Here is a 23,879-nt window from a genome sequence, read left to right as displayed (position 1 = left end):
ATAACGCTTCGATATTTGTGTACATTTCAAAATCATTTGTATATACTGCTAGAGGATCACCACCGTAAGTCTAGATAACTAGATATGCTTTGCCACACACAGTTACCAATATCTTTCTCGTGATGAGAACTTTTAAGGTCTCCTCTCTTAGAAATTTTCAAATATACAATACGGTATTCAAAATAAGTTTACTAATAAATGCTTAGCAATGTAGTGGAACATGTAACTTGTTAAATTATACTTTCTTTGGGAGGGCTAAACTGGGAGATTGGGACCCACACACACACACTACTGTATATAAAATAGATAACTAATTAAGAACCTACTGTAGGGCTTCCGTGGTGGCGCAGTGGTTGAGGGTCCGCCTGCCGATGCGGGGGACGCGGGTTCGTGCCCCGGTCCGGGAAGATCCCACATCCGGGAACCCGTGAGCCGTGGCCGCTGTGCCTGCGCGTCCGGAGCCTGTGCTCCGCAACGGGAGAGGCCACAACAGTGAGAGGCCCGCGTATCGCAAAAAAACAAACAAACAACAACAAAAACCCTACTGTATAGCACAGGGAACTCTACTCAATACTCTGCAATGACCTATATGGGAATAGAATCTATAAAAGGGTGGATATATGTATAACTGACTCACTTTGCTGTACACCTGGAACTAAATCAACTCTACTGCAATACAATTTTTTAAAAAATGTTACACTCCCCCCCACCCCCAAATTAATGAGAACAGATACACCACAAAGAAATACTGCATTCTCGATGTGATATAATACCATGGGCGGGGAAAAGAAAAGGTTTCTTTGCATCTGTTAAGCTTCAGTGCTTAGATCAAGGGTCAGCATTTTTTTCTCCCTAAAGGTCCAGACAGTACATTTTTTTGGATTTGTGGGCTCTATGGTGTCTCTTGAAACTGCAGTATCCAACACCACAGTTGTATCACAAAGCGGGGATAGGTAATAGTAAATGAATAGGCGTGACGATTCCCTATAATTTTATTTACAAAAACCCGTGGCAAGATGGATTTGGCCCATGGAATGCATGCTTAGAATATTTCCCTTATCTTTGGGTTTTGAGGATGACTTTAACATCTGAGAAAACATAAAATGTCCACCTATGAACACTGTCTTCAAAATAAAGTACAATAGGGCTTCCCTGGTGGCGCAGTGGTTGAGAATCCGCCTGCCAATGCAGGGGACGCGGGTTCGTGCCCCGGTCCGGGAGGATCCCACGTGCCGCGGAGCGGCTGGGCCCGTGAGCCGTGGCCGCTGAGCCTGCGCGTCCGGAGCCTGTGCTCCGCAACGGGAGAGGCCACAACAGTGAGGCCTGCATACCACAAAAAAAAAAAAAAAAAAAAAAAGTACAATAAGGACAAGATATTAGCTTCCACAAATTCAACAGATGTAATATGAAATATTTAAGATTCCCTTAGATAGTCAATACGGGATAGCATTAAATCTACTGCTTTTTCATGTTTGTTGTTTTAATCCCAATTAGCTCTGCACTCAGGCTCTCAGAATACTTTTAATACGTTCGACCATGATCTCCTGTCTTTAGATTTCAAACCTGACACGCCTCCATCTCAGCCTCCTAGAAGAAAAGACAAACACATTTGCCTTTTGACGATGCCATGGAAACATTCTTTAGAACAGAGTGCCAGCATCCCCCGTAAGCTGTAACACAGGATGGAGTGGAGGACAGAGCTAGTCCCTGAAAGCAGATGCACTGTAGAGCGGGTGCTTTGGAGACGCTGTCACTGAATATGTAACACCCTAGTTTACCATGTTCGGTCAGCATCAGTTACACGGGGAGAGCTTTCTAAAGATGGACATTGCAATTCAGTAGGTCTGTAGGGGGCTCTGGGATTTACGTGGTTGAATTACTCTAGCCAAAAAAAAAAAAAAGAAAGAAAGAAACCCCTTACTCTGCCTTATTTCAAAGCTCTTATTATGACCGTATATTTCATAGCCCTATCATGACCAGATACTCTGTATCTACTTGCTAAGAGATATTTATTTCTCTTTCAAATTTCTACTCCCACTTTCCCCACCTCTCTATGACCCTGGTGCTTCTCCCCCAGTCTTCTGTTTCCTCCATCTCCTTACCGGCTATTCACCGGAGGAAGAAGTTACTTTGCCCTCACAGGATCCCATCGGAGAAATGAGAAGTGAAAACTCCTGAGCTGACGGAACTTCTTTCTGAGACACTCGGTTGGGGAGAAGCTACGAAAGTTTTCCAGCTTTCAGGGGCTTCCCTAAAAGAGTACAATTTCTTGTTTACTTGAATGTTTTAACATTGGATATCGGCTGCCGTTCAGAAGTTAGCCTATCCGAAATTACACAATAGCTCCACCTCTGTGACCAAAGAAGCAGTAATTCAGTCATGTGGATGTTTCGTTTTTTTAGCACGAACCCCTTTGTGTTTATAAATCCACATGCTTCTCTTAGGTCAGTTCTATTCCTGAGTGCTTTACTTTTACTTGTTTCCTAATTGGAATCGTAGTTTGCGTTTCTGTGTCAGCAAATGTAAGGCAGGCAAGCATCACTCAGATGTGTTAATGCACGGTGTTCGGGGGTCACTGTCTAAGTGACTGGGGTCCTCATGGGACGATGGGGCAGAGTATTTACGAATGTTCATGGTCAGGCAACTCAGCAAACAGAGGCTGTTCATTTTCGGGTTTTGCTGGTTAACAAGCTCAAGATTGTGTGCTCATTTATCACACGACGCTCTGTCTCTGCGAAACTCATTTCCAAAATAACTGATTCTAGGGCTTCCCTGGTGGCGCAGTGGTTGAGAGTCCGCCTGCCGATGCAGGAGACACGGGTTCGTGCCCCGGTCCGGGAAGATCCCACATGCCACGGAGTGGCTGGGCCCGTGAGCCATGGCCGCTGGGCCTGCGCGTCCGGAGCCTGTGGTCCGCAACGGGAGAGGCCACAGCATTGAGAGGCCCGCGAAACACACACACACAAAAAAAAAAATAAAAATAACTGATTCTTGCGGGATTATTTCTGTTAATGAATTTCCTGCTGATTCAATGCATAAAGCGAATGAGAACCCGGTATTATATCCAACACAAGCACTCGGTGCATGTTGACATGTGCTGTAGATGTTCACAACTGTGGTTAATAATGTCTTGTGTTCACATATTGTGCGACCATTCATACGGGCTGACCTGGCAGGGAACTTCACATCCATTCTGAGATATATATATATACATACATATATATATACACATATTTTGTGAAACATATATATATTTATTTATTGAAGTATAGTTGATTTACAATGTGGTATTTGTTTCAGGTGTAGAGAAAAGTTACTCAGATATATATATATTCTTTCCCAGATTCTTTTTCATTATAGGTTATTTCAAGGAATTGAATATAGTTCCTTGTGCTGCACAGTTGGTCCTTGTTGTTTACCTATTTTACATATAGTAGTGTGTATCTATTAACCCTCAACTCCAAATTTACTCCAGGTATTTCTTTACGTAAGGCTACGTCATGCTCACAATCCAATTTGGTTTTAGGACTTGGCTTATGGTTTTCCATCAATGGTTCTCAAACTGGGGCGTCAAAAGATAGGCATGAGCTTTTAGTAGAAAAAGATTCCCCCAAAGCTATTCAGGGGACAGAAGATCAGCAACGTTATTGCCTATGAGGTCAACTATGCCGTACTCATAAGTTAACACATTTGATATTTATAAAAATATCCCTGCCTTTTGATATTGGGTTGTATGAGCTGCTTGTAAATTTTGGAGACAGTCCTTTGTCAGTTGGTTCATTTGTAAATATTTTCTCCCATTCTGAGGGTTGTCTTTTTGTCTTGTTTATGGTTTCCTTTGCTGTGCAAAAGCTTTTAAGTTTCATTAGGTCCCAATTGTTTATTTTTGTTTTCATTTCCATTTCCCTAGGAGCTGGGTCAAAAAGGAACAACCCAATCCAAAAATGGACAGAAGACCTAAATAGACATTTCTCCAAAGAATATATACAGACTGCCAACAAACACATGAAAGAATGCTCAACATCATTAATCATTAGAAAAATGCAAATCAAAACTACAGTGTGATATCACCTCACACCTGTCAGAATGGCCATCATCAAAAACTCTACAAACAATAAATGCTGGAGAAGGTGTGGAGAAAAGGGAACCCTCTTGCACTGCTGGTGGGAATGTAAATTGATACAGCCACTATGGAGAACAGTGTGGAGGTTCCCTAAAAAACTAAAAATAGAGCTACCATACAACCCAGCAATCCCACTACTGGGCATATACCCTGAGAAATCCATAATTCAAAAAGAGTCTTGTACCAAAATGTTCATTGCAGCTCTATTTACAATAGCCAGGACACGGAGGCAACCTAAGTGTCCATCAACAGATGAATGGATAAAGAAGATGTGGCACATATATACAATGGAATATCACTCAGCCATAAAAAGAAATGAAACTGAGTTATTTGTAGTGAGGTGGATGGACCTAGAGTCTGTCATACAGAGTGAAGTAAGTCAGATGGAGAAAAACAAATACCGTATGCTAACACATATATGTGGAATCTAAAAAAAAAAAAAAAAAAAGTCATGTAGAACCTAGGAGCAAGATGGGAATAAAGACGCAGACCTACTAGAGAATGGACTTGAGGACATGGCGAGGGGGAAGGGTGAGCTGGGACAAAGTGAGAGAGTGGCACGGACATATAGACACGACCAAATGTAAAAGAGATAGCTAGTGGGAAGCAGCCGCATAGCACAGGGAGATCAGCTCAGTGCTTTGTGACCAGCTAGAAGGGTGGGATGGGGAAGGTGGGAGGGAGACGCAAGAGGAGGTGGATATGGGGATATCTGTGTATGTATAACTGATTCACTTTGTTATACAGCAGAAACTAACACACCATTGTAAAGCAATTATACTCCAATAAAGATGTTAAAAAAAGAAAGAAAACCCTGTTTCTCTAAAGAGTATTATACAGCATCTTCTAGAGATAACTTACACTTTAAAAATTACATATTCAATGGAGATAATTTCAAAAACAAAAATGAATGTAAAAAAAGAAAATAATAGTTGCCGAAAAATCTACAAAAACCCACCACATATATATATATATATATATATCTGCTTTTAAAACATGTGATAGACACTATTTTTCTTAAGTTTATAGTGATTCCGAAACTACTGTTACATACAAACTATGTCTTCTCAAAAATATAGCCCCACTTAAATTAAAGTTTGTTTACAGGTAGACAAATGATGCCTGATAACGATTTATAATAATTATATGTTTATAATTGTATAATACTTATACGCACAATATATAATATTGCATATTATATGCTACTCATCTATCATAATGCAATGGTTTTATAAATAGAGTATGTGTGTTTGCTTTATACAGAGAATTGGTGAACCTTGGTGTTTAAGGTTGAACCCTGGTACTGAATCTTGGAAAAACCTTTAAAACTCAAAATCCAGTAGCCATACAAGTAAGAATAAATTTGATTCAGATTGATTTATAATAGTCTTTATAGCAAAATATAAATAAGCAAAGCAAGAAAAATGTGGGAAAATTTTGCGTATCATATCACAAAGGGCTAATATTCCAAATATATAAATAGCTCCTAAAAATATGTATCTGCATGTAAAATCCCACAGATGTAATATAAAACAATGATAATACAAATTAACATAGAATTCACAAAAAGTGAAAAATCCATTATTAATCACATAAAATATGTAAAATTCATTAATGAAAAGAGACATTATGAATTAAAAGTACACTAAGCTTACTTTGACTTAATCTTCTATTACCAAATCTGAAATGTCCTCATACTTTCCCAGTGGGTCTACAACTAGCTACAACTGAATTCTTACCAAGGAGGATTTTAAAATATCTACGGATATCACGCTTGCATCTCCAGCTGGCCCAGAAACCCTCTCGCTAGGAATTTATCCCATATCCACACGTTTATGGAAAACATGCACAAGGTGAAGTTACTGCTGCATTTTTTTTACATGGAATTGGATGCTTATACCAATCACTCCCCATACATAAGCAGGAAACCTGCATCGCCATTAGACACCATGTTTGGGAATCGCTCTCTGCAGCGTTATGGCCAGATGGTCAGGATACACTGTGAAGTTAAAGCAATTTTTAAAATGTATGAAGTCAGTAGAGGAAGGTATGGGACCGTTAAGACATCTTTCGGGCAAAGAAGTTCGGGGTCCGCCTACCTGTTTGTAGTTGCTTACATTTGCAGAGGGGACGTTCTGATGGAGTCATAAGACACTAAGAGCAACGTGGCTCTGTGTCTCTGAGCCAGGGTTTCAGGGCAACTGAGAGTGCCCTCATGAGGAGGGTAAATTGAGGAGCCCTGAAGGGACACGGCACAAAGATGCTTGGAGGGATGTGTCCAGAAAACCAGGAAGAGTAGAAAGGTTAGTCACAGCAGGAAGGCCTGGAAACCGGAAGGGGCAAGAGAAACAGAGAGAGAGAGAGAGAGAGAGAGAGACTGAAGGAGACGGCTGCAGAGAGACAGAGGGCCGTGGAACAGCGGCAAGGAAGAGTGTCTCAATTTCCTGCTCTCCCCAGCCCTCTGGTACCCACTGGGCCAAGCCAATCAGGAAGCAGAGGGCAGGCGAGTCCTCTGAGCTGCTCCAGAGAGGCGGGCTCCAACAGCACAGAACAGGTGTGGAAGGATGCTGCTTGCATCCCACGGGACCAGAAGAAACGGCAGCATATGCTTCGCTTTGGGGGACCGGATGTGCAACTGGGGGGTTCAGTGGTGCCAGAGTTTTCACTGCAGGACACACCCCTGCCCTTCTGGAAGCACGTATGCACTCCCTACTCAAGAATCATTCACAATGGCCCACAGAATGGTCTCTTGTTACACGGGTTATATGTTCACTGTTCCTGGATCCAGTGTTTAGCATAAGCATGCTCCAGGCTGAATCACGTCTTCAAGGAAAGTATTCTGCCCTGAAACAAAACCTGCAACTGCACAGGGTGGGAAATCCTGAAGACGGCTTTGCATCCTCTAAACCAGAGCTGTCACAGCAGATGCTTTCTTTCAAAGAGGTTTTGCTGTGGCGCAAAAACTGCCCTCAGGTAATCCCACTGGAAATCACTTACTTTTCTTTAATTGGGTTCATTCTTTTCCAGAGATTTTTTATTCAATATCAAAGTCATTATTCTGTTTTGCCCATAGAAAACACGGGCTACAGCCACAAATATATATTATTATTATTTACGGCAGATACAATGGCTGCTATGGTGTTTTATGATTTTCTATTAAGCTCATAACGGCCCACAATATTAATGATTCACTTGATCGTGAATAAATGTCTTGAAGAATGCTTGGATTTGAGGAGAGCTGTATTTTGCCGTGTCCCCCCTAATGCTGAAACTAAAGTAGAGAATAAACGCCAGAGGAAATTTTCCGGAAGGTGAAAACCACTACCTGTGAAGGCATTTTCGCCCTTTAATCTGAGCCACACTGTTAAAATGTATATTTAGTATGTTTTCCGCATTCAAAATACAGGGAATTAATAAATGGTCCGTTTCCAAGAGCATTCTTGCTCAATGCATATTTAACTCTGTCTTGTAGAAGAATATTTGACTAGTTCAGAACCTGGAATAATTATGAAAATTTTAACCTCTATTCCCTAAGCAAGATCAGTAGAGAACACAGGGGTTTTTTTTGGATTTTTTTTTTTTTTTTTTTTGCGGTACGCGGGCCTCTCACTGTCGCGGCCCCTCCCGTTGCGGAGCACAGGCTCCGGACGCGCAGGCGCAGCGGCCACGGCTCACGGGCCCAGCCGCTCCGCGGCACGTGGGATCCTCCCGGACCGGGGCACGAACCCGCGTCCCCTGCATCGGCAGGCGGGCTCCCAACCACTGCGCCACCAGGGAAGCCCGAGAACACAGATTTGAGTGGTATTAGTTCAATGGTGATTTACTGGTAATGGTGACCATGAACAAACGAAAGTGAAAAAGATAAATGTCCACAGTCTGCTGCAAATATTTCAGTGCAATAATCATAAAAATGTGTGAAAGTGTGATCAAAAATACTTTTTTCTTCCCCACTTTGAGTGGATGCTACTATAAATACATAATTCTACAAAATGGACCCATTCTTGATAGAGAGTCCAAAGCCAATCTTTTCTAAAGCATTTTATTTCCCTTTGTAGGAATCTCTCAAATTATTCAATTTTAGGACTTGGCAAGGTCTAAGTGTTCCCACATAATACAGAATTGCATCTACAGATTGCCTTTCACACTCTTTTATGGGCATGCCCGGAAAATGAGGACCACTGCATTTCACCGGAGATATTTATCCAGAGTCGCTGAAAAGGAAAAAATAAAAACGGTTCTCAACAAAGATGATGCTATGTTTCCTTAACCAGATTTATTTGAACAAAATGGGCTACATCTCTACACTTATGATTCACTACTTGCCATATTTTAAGAAATCAAATAAACGTAATTCAATCAGATATGGGTTTTTAAACACTTCCAGAAGGCGGAAGAGAGAAGCACATAAATTAATTCACGGAAGTCAGTCTTTGAAAAGCATATTTTACGATACATCGTGTCATGAATTCCTCAGTTTTTCAGCATGAATGAAAATTTCTCTAAGGTCTTTAACCATGAGAGACTAGGAAAAGTCTAGTTGTTTAATTCCAGAGTTTGCATATTTTCCCAACTAATCACTGTGCTTTTGCCATACAAAATAGGTGTATTTTTTTTGTAGTCCTATTGACCAATCTACGCTTTTATAGAAGGATTTTCTCCCATGCTATCATAAAGAAGTTATGTGCTTTCTTTTAAAAGTCTGAAGCACCTGCTTTTCATATTGAGGTTTTACATTCACCTGGAATCTAATTAATTAATGCATCGCAAAGATCTCTCTTTTCCACGTTTCTCTCCATATTGTCCGTGGTGGCAATACTGTTATTTGACATCACGAATCTCTTCTTTCCCCATAGATCTTGGATTTGTTCTGCGTGGCTGATGGGCACAGTTGGCTACACCCTCCTCTTCAAACACTTTTTTTTTGCAGCCAGTGATAGTTACGGGATGCATTTCTGGAAAATGCAAGGTACGTTCGACTCAGCTGGGTGGGTTTCTGAATAAAACTGCTTTCTTCCTAAAAGCAAGGATCCTTCAGATATGAGAGTTTTTCCCCTTTTCTTTCACCTTGCAGTGAGAACATTACTTATCTATGGAAAGTGGTCGTTGGGAAACAGTTCACCTGACACGCTGCCCTCAGGATGATGGAGAAGAAAACAGCGAGACTTTTCTGAGCACCTCATCCTGCACGCTTTGAATGTATTATCACAGGAGAACAATAAAATGCTGTGTGAATAAGCCACTGATATTGACATCTGTCCAGTACAAGTAACAAGTAAATGTTACAAAAACCAGTTTTGCTACCATTATTTATCTTGTAGGGGGCACGTCCTTTGCTGGCTGTTTGTCACCGAAACTTTGTAATAAGAAAATTGCCGTGTTTCTGTATTTAAGTTCCGTATTTCAGAGTTTCGCTTTATCCACCCTGCCCAAACTCCACAGAGATCACTGTGTAAGTCTTGGTATCCAGGGGGAGGAATCATAATAATTATCATCCACTCTTGTGGAACAATCTCAGGACCTTTTACTTTCATATACTTCTGGGGATCAATTTGTGAAGTCAAGAAAAAATAGAATGAGTTAGAATTTCAAATCAATTTGGAGGAGAACTGACATCTTCACACTATTGAATCTGCCGTATAACAAATGCTGATAGATCTTATTTAGATGATTTTTAATGTTAATCCTATACTTTTGTTCTGTTTTACATAAAGTTCTTAGGTTTTTAAAAATTCTATTTATTTCTAAGAACATGTAGGTTTCTTCCTGTTGGGACAGGGAGTTTTGAACAAGTAACACTCCCATTTGGCATTTGGTAATGCTGGTGTAAAGTAATGCTACTAATATTTGTCACCTATCGTTTACTGGGTACGCTTTAAAAATTACTTTATTCATGAATACATCTATCCAAAATAATTATGTCAGTGGTATCATCTGCCAGTGACAGCTGTTCCCCTCAGCTCCTTTTCCATTTCTGCACTGATAGGACATCCAATTCAGTGCAGAACAGAATTGTCACAGTGGACATATTTACCTTGTTATTGATTTACAAGGAATAAGTCTAATATTTCACCATTAAGGCCAATTTTTTTCCTGTAATATTGTGCTGGTTTCCTTTTACCAAGAAAATCCCCTTCCCTTCCTCGTTTTGTAAGTTCATTTTATCATGCTGTTCTGAAGTTCACCAACTAATTTCTGAATCACATTAAAGGCACATTCCAGACGTCCTGATAAACAAAGTGATAAGGTCTGGCAGGGAAAGAGTTCTCATTTAGGCAAGGCTCTTGGCAGGATGTACCAACAGGCTCTTTTTGGTTGATTTTGATAAATCAATACAGAATCTATAGATTTTTATGGAGCACTGTTCCCTGAAAAATTACCCAAGCAATATAATTATGAGAGTTTAAAATAAAAATGTTGGGACTTTCCTAGTAATGCAGCGGTTAAGAATCTGCCTGCCAATGCAGGGGACATGGGTTTGATCCCTGGTCCGGGAAGATCCCACATGCCGCGGAGCAACTAAGCCCGTGTGTCACAACTACTGAGCTTGCTTCCTAGAGCCTGCGAGCCACAACTACTGGGCTCACGTGCCACAACTACTGAAGCCCGTGCGCCTAGAGCCCGTGCTCTGCAACAAGAGAAGCCACCGCAATGAGAAGCCCGCGCACCGCAACGAAGAGTAGCCCCCGCTCGCTGCAATTAGAGAAAGCCCGCGTGCAGCAACGAAGACCCAACGCAGTCAAAAATAAATAAATAAAATTTTAAAAATAAAATAAAATTAAAATATTTCAGGAAGAAAGTAGCAAACTTTTAAATAACATGTATTCCCCATGCACTGCCTAGAAACCCTCTACATTACACTTCGGGCAGCATGAACTCTGAAGCAGCTAAGGAAGCATCTAAGCGAGATGCTGATTGTCGAGGTCTACTTGATGCCTTGTTGTTTTTTTTCTAAACTGAAGTACAGTTGATTTACAATGTGTGCCAATCTCTGCTGTACAGCAAAGTGTACAGTTACACACATACAGACATGCTTTTTAAAATATTCTTTTCCATGATGGTTTATCACAAGATATTGAACTTGATGCCTTGTTTTTTTTCTGTGTGCAATTACCTGTATCCTGGAAATTACTGTCACATTTTGACATTAAGGCAAGACCTCTGATTTTTAAAAATATATAATTCCTACTGCAAGTTGTTTGATAAATGAGCTACTTAGAATATCAGCACTACTTTTTTTTTTTTTTTTTGTCGGTACGCAGACCTTTCATTGTTGTGGCCTCTCCCGTTGCGGAGCACAGGCTCCGGACGCGCAGGCTCAGCGGCCACGGCTCACGGGCCCAGCCGCTCCGCGGCACGCGGGATCCTCCCGGACCGGGGCACGAACCCGTGTCCCCTGCATGGGCAGGCGGACTCTCAACCACTGTGCCACGAGGGAAGCCCTATCAGCACTATTTTTTAAAACTAATTAATTAATTTATTTTTGGCTGCGTTGGGTCTTTGCTGCTGCGCGCGGGCTTTCTCTAGTTGTGGCGAGCCGGGGCTACTCTTCTTTGCGGTGCGTGGGCTTCTCACTGTGGTGGCTTCTCTTGTTGCAGAGCATGGGCTCTAGGCGCATGAGCTTCAGTAGTTGTGGCACGCATGCTCAGTAGTTGTGGCCCACGGGCTTCGTTGCTCCGCGGCATGTGGCATCTTCCTGTACCAGGGCTCAAACCCGTGTCCCCTGCATTGGCAGGCAGATTCCTAACCACTGCACCACCAGGGAAGTCCCGAATATCAGCACTATTTAAATAGAAGTGGTTTGTGAGCATTTAAAAAATGTATTTCCAGTTTCTTTCATTCATCTTTAGAGGCAATGGTGTGTTTAATCGTCGTTCTTCATTTTGTTGTTTTTTTTTTGTTTAGATTTCCTTCAGGATTGGAGTTAAGAGTTTAGGGAATAAAAATACCGAATGCCTAACTAAATTTGAATCTCAGCTTCACAACAAATAATTTTTTAGTGTGTCTAATGAAATATTCAGGGCATAGGTCTGAAATTTTGTTTGTCGTTTGGTTGAAATTTAAATATATGTGGGCGTCCTGTATTTTATTTGACAAATTTGTTTAGGACTAATGACAGGGTGAATTTTGATAAATATTTTATGGGTGCTTAAAAATAGTAAGTAATATCTTTATATTTACTTTCAGCTTTTTCAGTAGTTCTGTAAGATCAGAACAGTCCATAGATCTCAACAGTTGATATAATATATATCTTCTTGAATTTACTATTTTGGCTCAGCTACATATGTCTCTGAAAGACACAGAATAAAATCTCTGACACCATTTTGTTCAATTCCCATTGTTCAGTTGAATATTTTTGTTTTATTTATCTTGACCTTGTAAGTTAGGACAGGCAAGTTCAGAACTGCTGTCTCTTCCTACTGCATGATTCTGTTAAATTATTTTAAATCATTTTAATTCTAATAAGTCTTTTCTGTCAAAACTGTTATTTTATTTTTCACTGACATTCTTCTCATCCGTATCTGTATGGATAGATGGACAGATATCGATCCTTCAGTTAAATTAGGTCCAACCAGGGATTTATTTTTTTTCACCTCCCTGGTCATCCCAATAGCACCATTTGGTATACTTAAGGTTCTTTTTGTTTTAATACCACAATAAATTTTTTTGATCAAAATATATATTAACTTTCTTGTTTCAACTATTTTGGGACTCCTGAAATTATCAGAAGGGTAAACATATATTAAATGCTCTCTGGGGCTTCCCTGGTGGCGCAGTGGTTGGGAGTCCGCCTGCCAATGCAGGGTACGCGGGTTCGCGCCCCGGTCCGGGAGGATCCCACGTGCCGCAGAGCGGCTGGGCCCGTGAGCCGTGGCCGCTGAGCCTGCACGTCCGGAGCCTGTGCTCCGCAGCGGGAGAGGCCACAGCGGTGAGAGGCCCGCGTACCGCATTAAAAAAAAAAAAAAAGCCTGAAAATAGGATTGCCACTCCTGGGCATACATCCAGAGAAAACTATCATTCAAAAAGATACATGCACCTCTATGTTCATAGCAGCACTATTCACAATAGCCAGGGCATGGAAGCAGGGACTTCCCTGGTGGTGCAGTGGTTAAGACTCCACGCTCCCAGTGCAGGGGGCCCGGGTTCGATCCCTGGTCAGGGAACTAGATCCCACATGCATGTCACCACTCAGACTTTGCATGCTACAACTAAGGAGCCCTCCTGACGCAACCAAGTTAATTAATTAATTAATTATTAAAGAAGACACGGAAGCAACCTAAATGTCCATCAGCAGAGGAATGGATAAGAAAGACGTGGCACATGTATACAATGGAATATTACTCGGCCATAAAAAAGAATGAAATCATGCCATTTACATTTGGCATTTATTAAAATATGCCATATTTTAATAAAATATACCATTTAACATGCCAACATGGATGGACCTAGAGGTGATCATACTGAATAAGGTAAGGCAGACAGAGAAAGACAAATATTGTATGATATCATTATTCGTGGAATCTAACAAAATGATACAAGTAAACTTATTTACAAAACAGAAACATACAGACATAAAGAACAGACTTGTGGTTGCCAAGGACTCGGGGAGGACAGGGATGGAGTGGGAGTTTGGGGTCAGCAGATGCAAACTAGTATATAGAGGATGGGTCAACAACAAGGTCCTACCGTAGAGCCCAGGGAACTCTATTGAATATCCTATGATAAACCACCATGGAAAAGAATGGGAAAAAGAATACATCTATGTATAACTGCATCACTTTGCTGACCAGCCGTGATTAACAGAACATTGCAAATCAACTACACTTCAATAAAATGAAATTAAAAAGAAGAAAATGGTCATCCAAATGCTGGTAGAGCAGCAGGAAAACTGAAAGGGCACGGCAATAGCACAGTGAACAAGAGATTGGTACCCAGAGACCGGGAAGGCGCTGTCTACCCCTGGATGGAGTCCCAAACCCTCACTTGCTCTCTCAGTGATGACGATTTTAGACCTGGCGGCTCAGGAACTGGTGACGAGAGTCTGCCCTGTCTGCTGAGAACTGCTGAAGGCTGCCTGTCCAAACTCAAGGTCGCCAGCTACGACACGAGACTGCCAACAGCTCTGTTTCCTTATACACCGGTCTCCGACCCCTTTGGGACCGACTTGACAAGGAAGACAGCTCCCCAGGGAACCTGAGAAATGTAGTTTGCGGACTTCCAGCCCCAGGAACTATCAAATGGCGGGCTGAGAGCAGGGAGGTGACCAGATAACCAAATAACCAGAACTGGTTTAAGTCTGTGTGGGACACAACATGATACCTCCTACGTGCTTTTAAAGAAGAAAACACACGTCATGACAAACCACGGGGATCCCATCATTGGATGATCCTCTGCCCTTAGGCAGAAAATAAACCCCACTCTTTCCTGAGCTAAACTGTCTCGAGGAATTCCTCATTTTCTTATTCTCGGTTGTTCAGGAGATTCCTGGACTTTCACACTAAAATCTCCCATAAGCTTTGTCAATCTTTCAGGTATAATCAAGTAGCAATAGCTCTGCACCGAAAGTTCGCAGTTACCAAGAAACATACTGGTCCAAAGTTCAGCAAAATTCTTTGCAACAAACAACGCACACTTGTTCTGTGGTCAGTCTTCAGATTTGTTTTAGCTTTCAGGTTTCTGGATGGAGAGGGGAAGGAAACATAGTATAGCAAGGCAAGGCAAGTCTTTGTTAGCCCCTGAGTACTGATGCAACATAACTCCTGTAAGCTCATGTGAAGGCACATTTTATCACGTTATGGGTCAGAACCATAGTTACTTTTGACTTGTAATTTATTCATGTGACTTCAACGAGTAACCAAATTTGAATTTCACAGGCATTTCTGTAAAATATATCTGACCGTAATTCAAAACTTGTAAGTAGCACAACCTGAATTTGGTTACAGCTTCATATTAATACTTCTACAATTCGTATTCTAATTAAAAAATAATAGAACAGAAGAACAAATTTATATTCCTAATTGGCAAGGTGGTTGCATATTTTACCACAGATGGAACTGTAATTATTTCTGAAATTATCATAACAACTAATTTTCTTTTCAAAAGTCGAATTAATTTTTTTTATCCAAAATAGCTTATTGGACTCATTGTCAAATGATTTACATTTTTCCTTGTTAGCAATAATTTAGTCTTGGTCCTAATAGATCTTGGAAGGCGGGGGTATTTCTGATATGCAACTAAATTATGTTTATTCAAATACATTTACTTTCCAACTTAGCCAATTGCCTTATCATGTTTTGTTCTTAATCCCCACCGCAGCATTTACTTTTTAGTATCAGAAGATAAATATACGGCTTCCCTGGTGGCGCAGGGGTTGAGAGTCCGCCTGCCGATGCAGGAGATGACAGTTCGTGCCCCGGTTCGGGAGGATCCCACGTGCCGTGGAGCGGCTGGGCCCGTGAGCCACAACTACTGAGCCTGCGCATCTGGAGCCTGTGCTCTGCAACGGGAGAGGCCACAACAGCGAGAGGCCCGTGTTACGCAAAAAAAAAAAAAAAAAGAAGAAGATAAATATATAGATAGGTAGAAATGTATATATTTCTTTTTCTTCGGGCTACAATTAAAATCTGGTGTCTGTTATTTCAAGTTGTTGGGAAGCAGAAGTCCTTACACCGCAATTGTTAAAAACGCATATCGTTTAGAGAGATTTATTATAATACGAACTCTACAATGAGCAATGAGGTAAAATGTATGCCTTTGGAACGGACCATTTGAAAGTATTCTTTATTCTTATAATGCCTTTCTTTGTAGAGAGAAATCTCCTCCTCCACATCAGTGAGAGATTTCAGTTTCACCTCTCATGTACCTTTTCCCCTAAGTCCCTAGGATCCATTTCTTTTGGAATTTTGTCCATACTTCTGTTAGTGCAAATGCAACTCTACTGAAGAATCCTCGCCAAGTCGAACAGGCGAGGTGTTACGATGGGTAAGGGTGCTTGTTCTCCCCGTGTCTTATCGAAGTTCTACACACTGGCTAGAATAAACACTCTACATGTATAGGGTGAGCAAAGAACCAAGAGGGAATTTCTCTTGTACCCAGTGCCATTAGGAAATAACCGAAGGGCGCTAAGAGTAAAGAATGTGACTTGGAATTCCTTGCATTACTTTCAGGAGTTTGGAGGTAAGGCCGAAGAGAGTCATGAGATTCTAGTTTGTGAAGCTGAGCTGTGGAGGTGAGAGGGAAGGATTTCCCTTGGGTTGTCCCTAAGATCTTCCTAAGTACGTGCTTCTTTGGGGGGATGCATGATTAAGGTACATTATGACACCCGCCTTTAAGTACCAAATGCAAAAGATCCGATTACGTATCAAAATAGTTTTTGTTTACAAATAGTATATGGGGAACTGAGCTGAATCAATTCTTTAAACATATATGGAATACATCACATCTCTGAAATAAATCAATTGTTTAAACATTTATGAAATACAGTCTAAGCCATGCTTAATTAAAAAATAATAACTTTTGTTCCAAACTGTGTATTGTATTTTCCTCTCATTTCTCTGTGTCTCTTGCGTGTTCATGAATACCAGTGTTGTCTTATGCAGCTGTGACACTGCACGAGTATGCTCTGTAAGATACAAGTGGGAAATAATTCTATTCTTTTCCTGCACTGGGTGCTTCTCTGCCCCTTAACCAAAAGTTTCTCTCAGATACTAAATCGCTCTCCAGTTACTGAAATCCCAAGAATAATCTCATGCCAGGAAAGAAATATCCAGGCTCATGTAACAGTCATTCAGGAACTCAGCTCATCTTTATATCAAGGTGGTCATAAAATAAAATTGTAACACTTCTTTTTTATGGAGGAAGGGGCGCACAGAGGCAAAAGTGCCTTAGCCCACAGAAACGGTGATGTGTCTCTGGTATCTCCACACCCGCCTACCCCCCCCGCCCCCGTCTCTAAGCTTCCACCATTCTTTAACTGTCTGCCACCATGGCAATCATCTTCTCTTTGGGTTTAGCTCATTTATTTATTATAATTTTCTGATGACAGTAAATTGGGAGGAAAGTGTTTTATTCTTCTTTTTACACTTTCCATTGCAGAGAACAGCATTGTGCAGTATATGTTCAAAACGTATCTGACTGAATTCCACTGAACTGTTGCCAGCTTATTCACTAATCAAGATCCAGTACATGTGTGCACACACACACGGACACACACATGAGAATACTTAGGTACTATGGGAACTTTCAATGAGATAAGCTCATATAAATTACGCAATTCTATTTCAGTGTCTAAAATTATCACCATACTTGAGAAATTGACTGAAGTTAATAGAGCTGAATTTTGTGACAATAAGGAGCATTTTCCCAACTACTTTACCTGTTTATTTATTATTTTTTAAAGTGTATGTTTTAAAAAATTTTATTTGGTTTTGGCCGCATTGGGTCTTCGTTGCTGCGCGTGGGCTTTCTCTAGTTGCAGCGAGTGGGGGCTACTCTTCGTTGCGGTGCACGGGCTTCTCATTGCGGTGGCTTCTCTTGTTGCGGAGCACGGGCTCTAGGTGCGTGGGCTTCAGTAGTTGTGGCACGCGGGCTCAGTAGTTGTGGCTCGTGGGCTCTAGAGCGCAGGCTCGGTAGTTGTGGCGCACGGGCTTGGTTGCTCCGTGGCCTTTGGGATCTTCTGGACCAGGGCTCGAACCCGTGTCCCCTGCATTGGCAGGTGGATTCTTAACCACTGCACCACCAGGGAAGTCCTTCCCAACTATTTTAGTTGGAAATGCTATCATAACATGCCATCAATGGCTAAGATAAATATGTGTGAATTCCATTTTACATGTCTTAACTTTAACTACTATAAAGAAAAACCACAAATCTAGTGAGTCCATTATAATTCATCCTGTCTAGAGTGGATGTTTGCCAGCAACCAAGGATTGATTCTAGATATAACTGATGGATCTCACAGATATAATAAACTGCACTTATGATCAAAAACCAGTCTCACTGTTAGTTAATTAAAGAGAAGCAATTGACATAATGATTTATAGGAAAAAATCAGAAGGATAATCTGCTTGGAAAATTGTATTTGCAGCCAATGTATATTTTATTCCAATTTTATTTGTCTTTTCAAAATGATAGAAATAATACTTGTAAAATATGAGGCCACATGGTTCTAGCTGCTAACTAATCCCTAAATAGTGCTTATACTGGTTAAGTCGAGACCAGATGTTTAATAATTTTTTAAAATTTCATTTATTTTTATTGAAGTATAGTTAATTTACAATGTTCTGTTAGTTTAAACTGTACAGCAAAGTGATTCAGTTATATTTATATATATATTTTTTCAGATTCTTTTCCATTATTGGGTATTACAAGATATAGAGTTCAGTTCCCTGTGCTCTACAGTAGGTCCTTGTTGTTTACCGACTTTACATATATATTTTATATATGGTGTGTATATTTAATCCCAAACTTCTAATTTATCTCCCCCCCAATAACTTCTAATTTCCAGCAATAAATAATATCCCCTGTCGTGATATTTTTTAATGTGATGTGGAGAATTTAGAACTGAAATACCCATTGTGTCCAGTAAGAACGGACACATGGTTGATACAGATGCATCATGTGCCAATGCTACATCACGCTCACGACGAACGGAACACCTTACATCATTTCACCAGGAGGCACCTCTAAAACAAGCAGGAGAGCAAATCGGGTGCTGCCGTGAGCCGACATCACCTTGCGTCGAATTTGTAACGAGGACCAGGCTAAGGTGACATGTACATGAGATAGAAATGAGGAGACCTGTAAAACACTAGGTCCTCAAGAGAGGTTACATGTCAGAAACCGCAAATTATGTTCACTTCAGCTTTTTGTAAAAAAAAAAAATTGCTGTTTACTCATGGCAGGGGGTATCTTCTTTTGCAATTATCTCCAAGGAGGTGCCAGATTTCTCCTGGCAATGTCCAATTTTCAGGGAATTTACACCTTTTCCTTTGACATATTCTGCAGTTCATTAAACAATCAGCTGATACGTGGTTTATTTCATTCTGACGGCTCCGCTATTCAGATTCTATTAGGAATAAATATAACACTGTAACACGGTGTTTTAAAAAAAAAACCTTAAACAGTCACGAGTATCCGAATTGCAGTTTGAAATATTTCGCCCTTTGCCTCAAGAGTGACTAGTACAACCCTTGGTGATGCTATGTCAGCTCTCATACGCCCCTCACTTCTTACAATTCCCGTTTAACACCACAGATTCGGGCTGCTGTAAATATTTAGATATGTCTATAAATTGAAAACACAGATCAAGAAAGTACCCACTTTTTGAAACAAATGTGTAAGTGATAAGATGAGTAAATGTATTATTCTGGTACATGTATTATGGCATAGATTAAAAAAAATCTCATAGTGTGGGAGCATGAATTGAGATTCTTAAAATAGTCAGGCAACTGTAACCAAAGAAAATCTCTTTTTAAAGCAAAAAGGGTTTATTTTGTATATAAGCATAAGGATTAGGTCTGGTTATTTTATTGGCTTTGAACAGAAGCCAATTTTGAAATACATGAGTGGTTACTCTTTAGCCCTAGTATGACCAGCTATATGTACTAAACAGATAAAACAAGTGAGGGGTATTAAAAGAACGAACTGTCTAAAACCCAGAGCTGTAAAGAAAGTTTGGGAAGGAAGTTATATTACGTACCAGGGAGGTAATGAAAGGGAAAAACATACAAAGTGCCTTATTGATAAGAATAATTATGGTTTTTTTTTTTTCTTTTGGTTATGAGTATAGAAAAAGAGGCAATGCCATCTAAGACAATAGAAAAGCATAATACCAACTACAAGCTGTTAAATTAGGAGAAAAAAGATGAAAATCAATTAGACCAGGTCAGAAATTATAAAGGCTCTAGAAAAATAAAATTATCACAAATATAAAAAATTAATAACCTAAATGGATTCATAAAGCGGTATTTCTAAGAAACATCCCTAAACCAGAGTGATAAAAGCAAAAAATATAATAATAAAGGACATGCAGGAAATAGAGTAAATGTAATGATAAATGTAGAATTTATAAATGTACATGTATGAAAAGAATCCTCAGATACACATTTTGAGCAAAATTAAATATTTTAATAAAGCTAAACTTGTGGAATTACATTTTAGTGTTTGGATTTTAAACCCAAAAAAATATGAGCAAAATATGAGCAGGGTTATGGGTAATAAAACCAACATGCATATGTGTAAAGAAAGAGGAAAAAGTTCCATAAATCCTTGTTTTCTATCCCTAGAATATCTGTGAAAAAGCTCAAGTATGTGATCATCAAAATTTCATAAAATGAAAATGTGATGTTTGCTGATATTAAATACTATTAAATAATCTTAAATTATGAAATTAGAAAATAATAATAAAGGATTATCAAAATCTTAATTGCTCACAAATTAAGAAACATTTCCCTAAATACTCTTTGATCAGACTTATCACATTAAATTCAGCCCAAAGTTGGAAAACACAGATGTCTAGCTTATACTAAATGCCTAAATATATGGCCAAATACACACTAAGTACAGATTATATAGCTGTAAATTTTATTAAAGAAAAATACTGAATATTAGGAAGAATATAGCTACTTTAAGAAATTATAAAATGGACCACATAATAAACAAATTGTAGGCAAGTAGAACTGATTAAGATAAAAATTGGAAATCATTGAATCAAAAATAATAAATAATAGCAATAATGTATAAGTACAGAAGCTGGTTTCTTGGGAAAAAAAAAAAACCCAGAGAAATAGGTTATCATAATATAGATGTAGTAATACGGAAAAAATGGGCAAGGTATACAATGGCTAGGAAAGCATTGCAATAGATAAAGGAGAGTTTTGACCCACATGTAGGTAGAGAATTATAACTTCCAATTATCTGAGAGATTTGAAATGTGATTATTGATTTCCATTGTAAAGGGTTTCAGGACCAGAGAGTACCACAGGTAAATACTGTATGATCCTTTAAATATACAAAAATGAGCAAACAGAAACAGATGATTTTAATTCTACTTAAAGCAAGTGCTCCCTGGTTCATTTCATTAAACTATTATAAATTATTACCACACCTAATAATGATAAAGTAACTCCAGATTAATCATTAATCCATATTTCTGAACATATTTTAAAGTCCCACTCAACCGTACACTGACAAAACAATACAATTCCTTGTCTAAGGAAAGGATTTTACTGGAAATTACTGGTGGTTCAGTGAAATGAACTATTATACCATCAAGACTAGGAAGGAAAAAACCCACAGGATTGTAACATTAGAAACCGATAAAGCCATTGGTAAAATTTCAGATGAAGTGTTAAAACCGTTTTTAAAATGAAAATGAGAAACGATAAGTATTGTCAGCTCTATATCAAAATATCTATTAAAAATGCAGATAAAAAAGGTAGAGACGTCCCTTGCCGTCATTATGGTTCAGGGTTGTTTTAGTGGCTCTGTAGGCTACCCTAAGATACGAAAAATTGTCATTAAACATGGGAAAAATAAAGGGCAACGTTCTTTTCATTTATAAATGAACATATAAATGTATCTGCATATGCCTGTGTTTCAATGAATCTCTTAACGACTGAGATATATAAAATGGCAAAGTTACAAGAAGCCGAATGGGAAAAGACAACATTTATTTACACTGTGGGTGGAACGATAGATTCTTTTTTTTCTTTTCTTTTTTTTTTTGGAAACATCTGTGATTACACCTGAGTGCTGTCTATAAATCAATACATTAAACGCTTACCCATCTTAAACAAGAGAGCAGGAAAGGCATTAAGGCATTCATGATCTTGAGTCTCCTGGGATACACTGGGGAGAGAGTCCCAGAGGGAAAGTGACTTAAACTGGAGGTGCTGGAGTAACAGGGTGTTACCCAGAACCGGCACAGAGCTTTCACCGGGCCACACCGTGGAGATGTCTCCAGAAGGACCCCAACGCGTGGCCCACAAGAAAACCAGCTTTTGGATGCTGGTCGCAGAATATGAGTTCATGGCACAAAGAAGTTCGTGACAGCCGACTGTGAGGTGAGACTGCCATTGTGCCTTCTTCATACTGGAAGATGGAAAAGGCGGGGGGCAGAGGGGAGGGACAGCCCACAGCACGTGCCCCCCACAGGTGAGGAGCTGACCCCCAGGGGTGTGTAAAGATGCTTAAGTCCGACAGGATGCCGCACTGAACGCCAGGGCTGCTGTCACTAAGGACCACGACGCGGGGATCGGAAAGCAGTAGCAAGTTATTCTCTGAGGCCAGTGGACAGAGCAAGGTGTGAGCGGGGTTGGTCTCTCCTGAGGCCGTGATGGAGAAAGTGCTTCACGCCTCTTTCTGAGGTCCTGGTGGTTTGCTGGCAATTCTTGGGGTTTCTGGGCTTGGAGCTTCATCACTCCAGTCTCTGCCTCTGGCTTCCCTCTGTGTTTCCACGCCCAAATCTCCCTCTTTTTATAAGGACCCCAGGCACTGGACTAGGACCCACCCCGACCTAGTCTGGGCTCATCTTAATTTGAGGCAGAGTCTGCCTGACTCTGTTTCAACGTGAGTCCAGATTCATGGGTTCCAGGGGTTCTCGGACTTGAACATATCTTTGAAGGGGACACAATTCGACTCACAGCACACATATGAAACGTTGGGTTTAGACTGAACTCATTGTATTTAAATTGGCCAGAAAGCAATGGGATTGATGAGGCCGGCCTTGATGGGATGGTATGAATTATCCCATGGGATCCAGTGGAGGCACCACTGCAGAAAAACGAGCTCAACTTTGCAGGTACAACGCTTAAATTTTTCAGAGAACTAGTCAGTTTATTTATGTTTAGACAGTCTGTTGATTTTAATTTCTTTTCTTTTCTTTTTTTTGTTTTTTGTTTTGGCTGCACCGCACGGCGTGCGGGATCTTAGTTCCCTGAACAGGGATGGAACCCGGGCCCCCTGCAGTGGAAGCGTAGGGCCCTAACCACTGAACCACCAGGGAAGTCCCAGTGCGTTCATTTTTAAATGTTTTCTAGATTCAGATAGACACAGGTACTGAAGCCCAATAATTCGGACTAGTGACGATGATCAAATATTATATACAGAGAGAGCAAGAGACGCCCCCGTTCTGCCATGGTGGACATCAGTACAGTCCGCCTTACCTTCCTTAGAGTCCGGGCATCGGGGTGGGAGGGAGACTGACGACCGTAAAAGGATGACAAGCCACTAGCTCAGGCTCTGCTATCAAGCCTTTTATCTCCTCAACTCTGCTCCCCTCTTGTGTTTCAAAACATGAGCTGTGGCTGCTGCAGACCTTGGGGTTCTTTCCTGATATTTCAGTTTGACTAATTAATACGAATGCTGACCTTTTCCATGTACCGTCCATGTCTACGCACGCGAACCTATATCTAAAATGTACCGTTGGGCTTCCCTGGTGGCGCAGTGGTTGAGAATCCGCCTGCCGATGCAGGGGACACGGGTTCGGGCCCCGGTCCGGGAGGATCCCACGTGCCGCGGAGCAACTAAGCCCGTGAGCCATGGCCGCTGAGCCTGCGCGTCCGGAGCCTGTGCTCCGCAACGGGAGAGGCCACAACAGTGAGAGGCCCGCGTACCGCAAAAAAAAATAAATAAATAAATAAAATAAAATAAAATGTACCGTTATGAAAGCAAGAGGGGATACACTCACGACTCAGTCACGGCTGTTGCATAATTTTGAAATCCCGACGTACTACATGTCACCACGGATCCAAGTTTGCTT

The sequence above is a fragment of the Kogia breviceps genome, chromosome X (assembly GCF_026419965.1).
Source record: "Kogia breviceps isolate mKogBre1 chromosome X, mKogBre1 haplotype 1, whole genome shotgun sequence".
In the NCBI taxonomy this organism is placed as follows: Eukaryota; Metazoa; Chordata; class Mammalia; order Artiodactyla; family Physeteridae; genus Kogia; species Kogia breviceps.
This window is presented reverse-complemented; position numbering follows the sequence as displayed.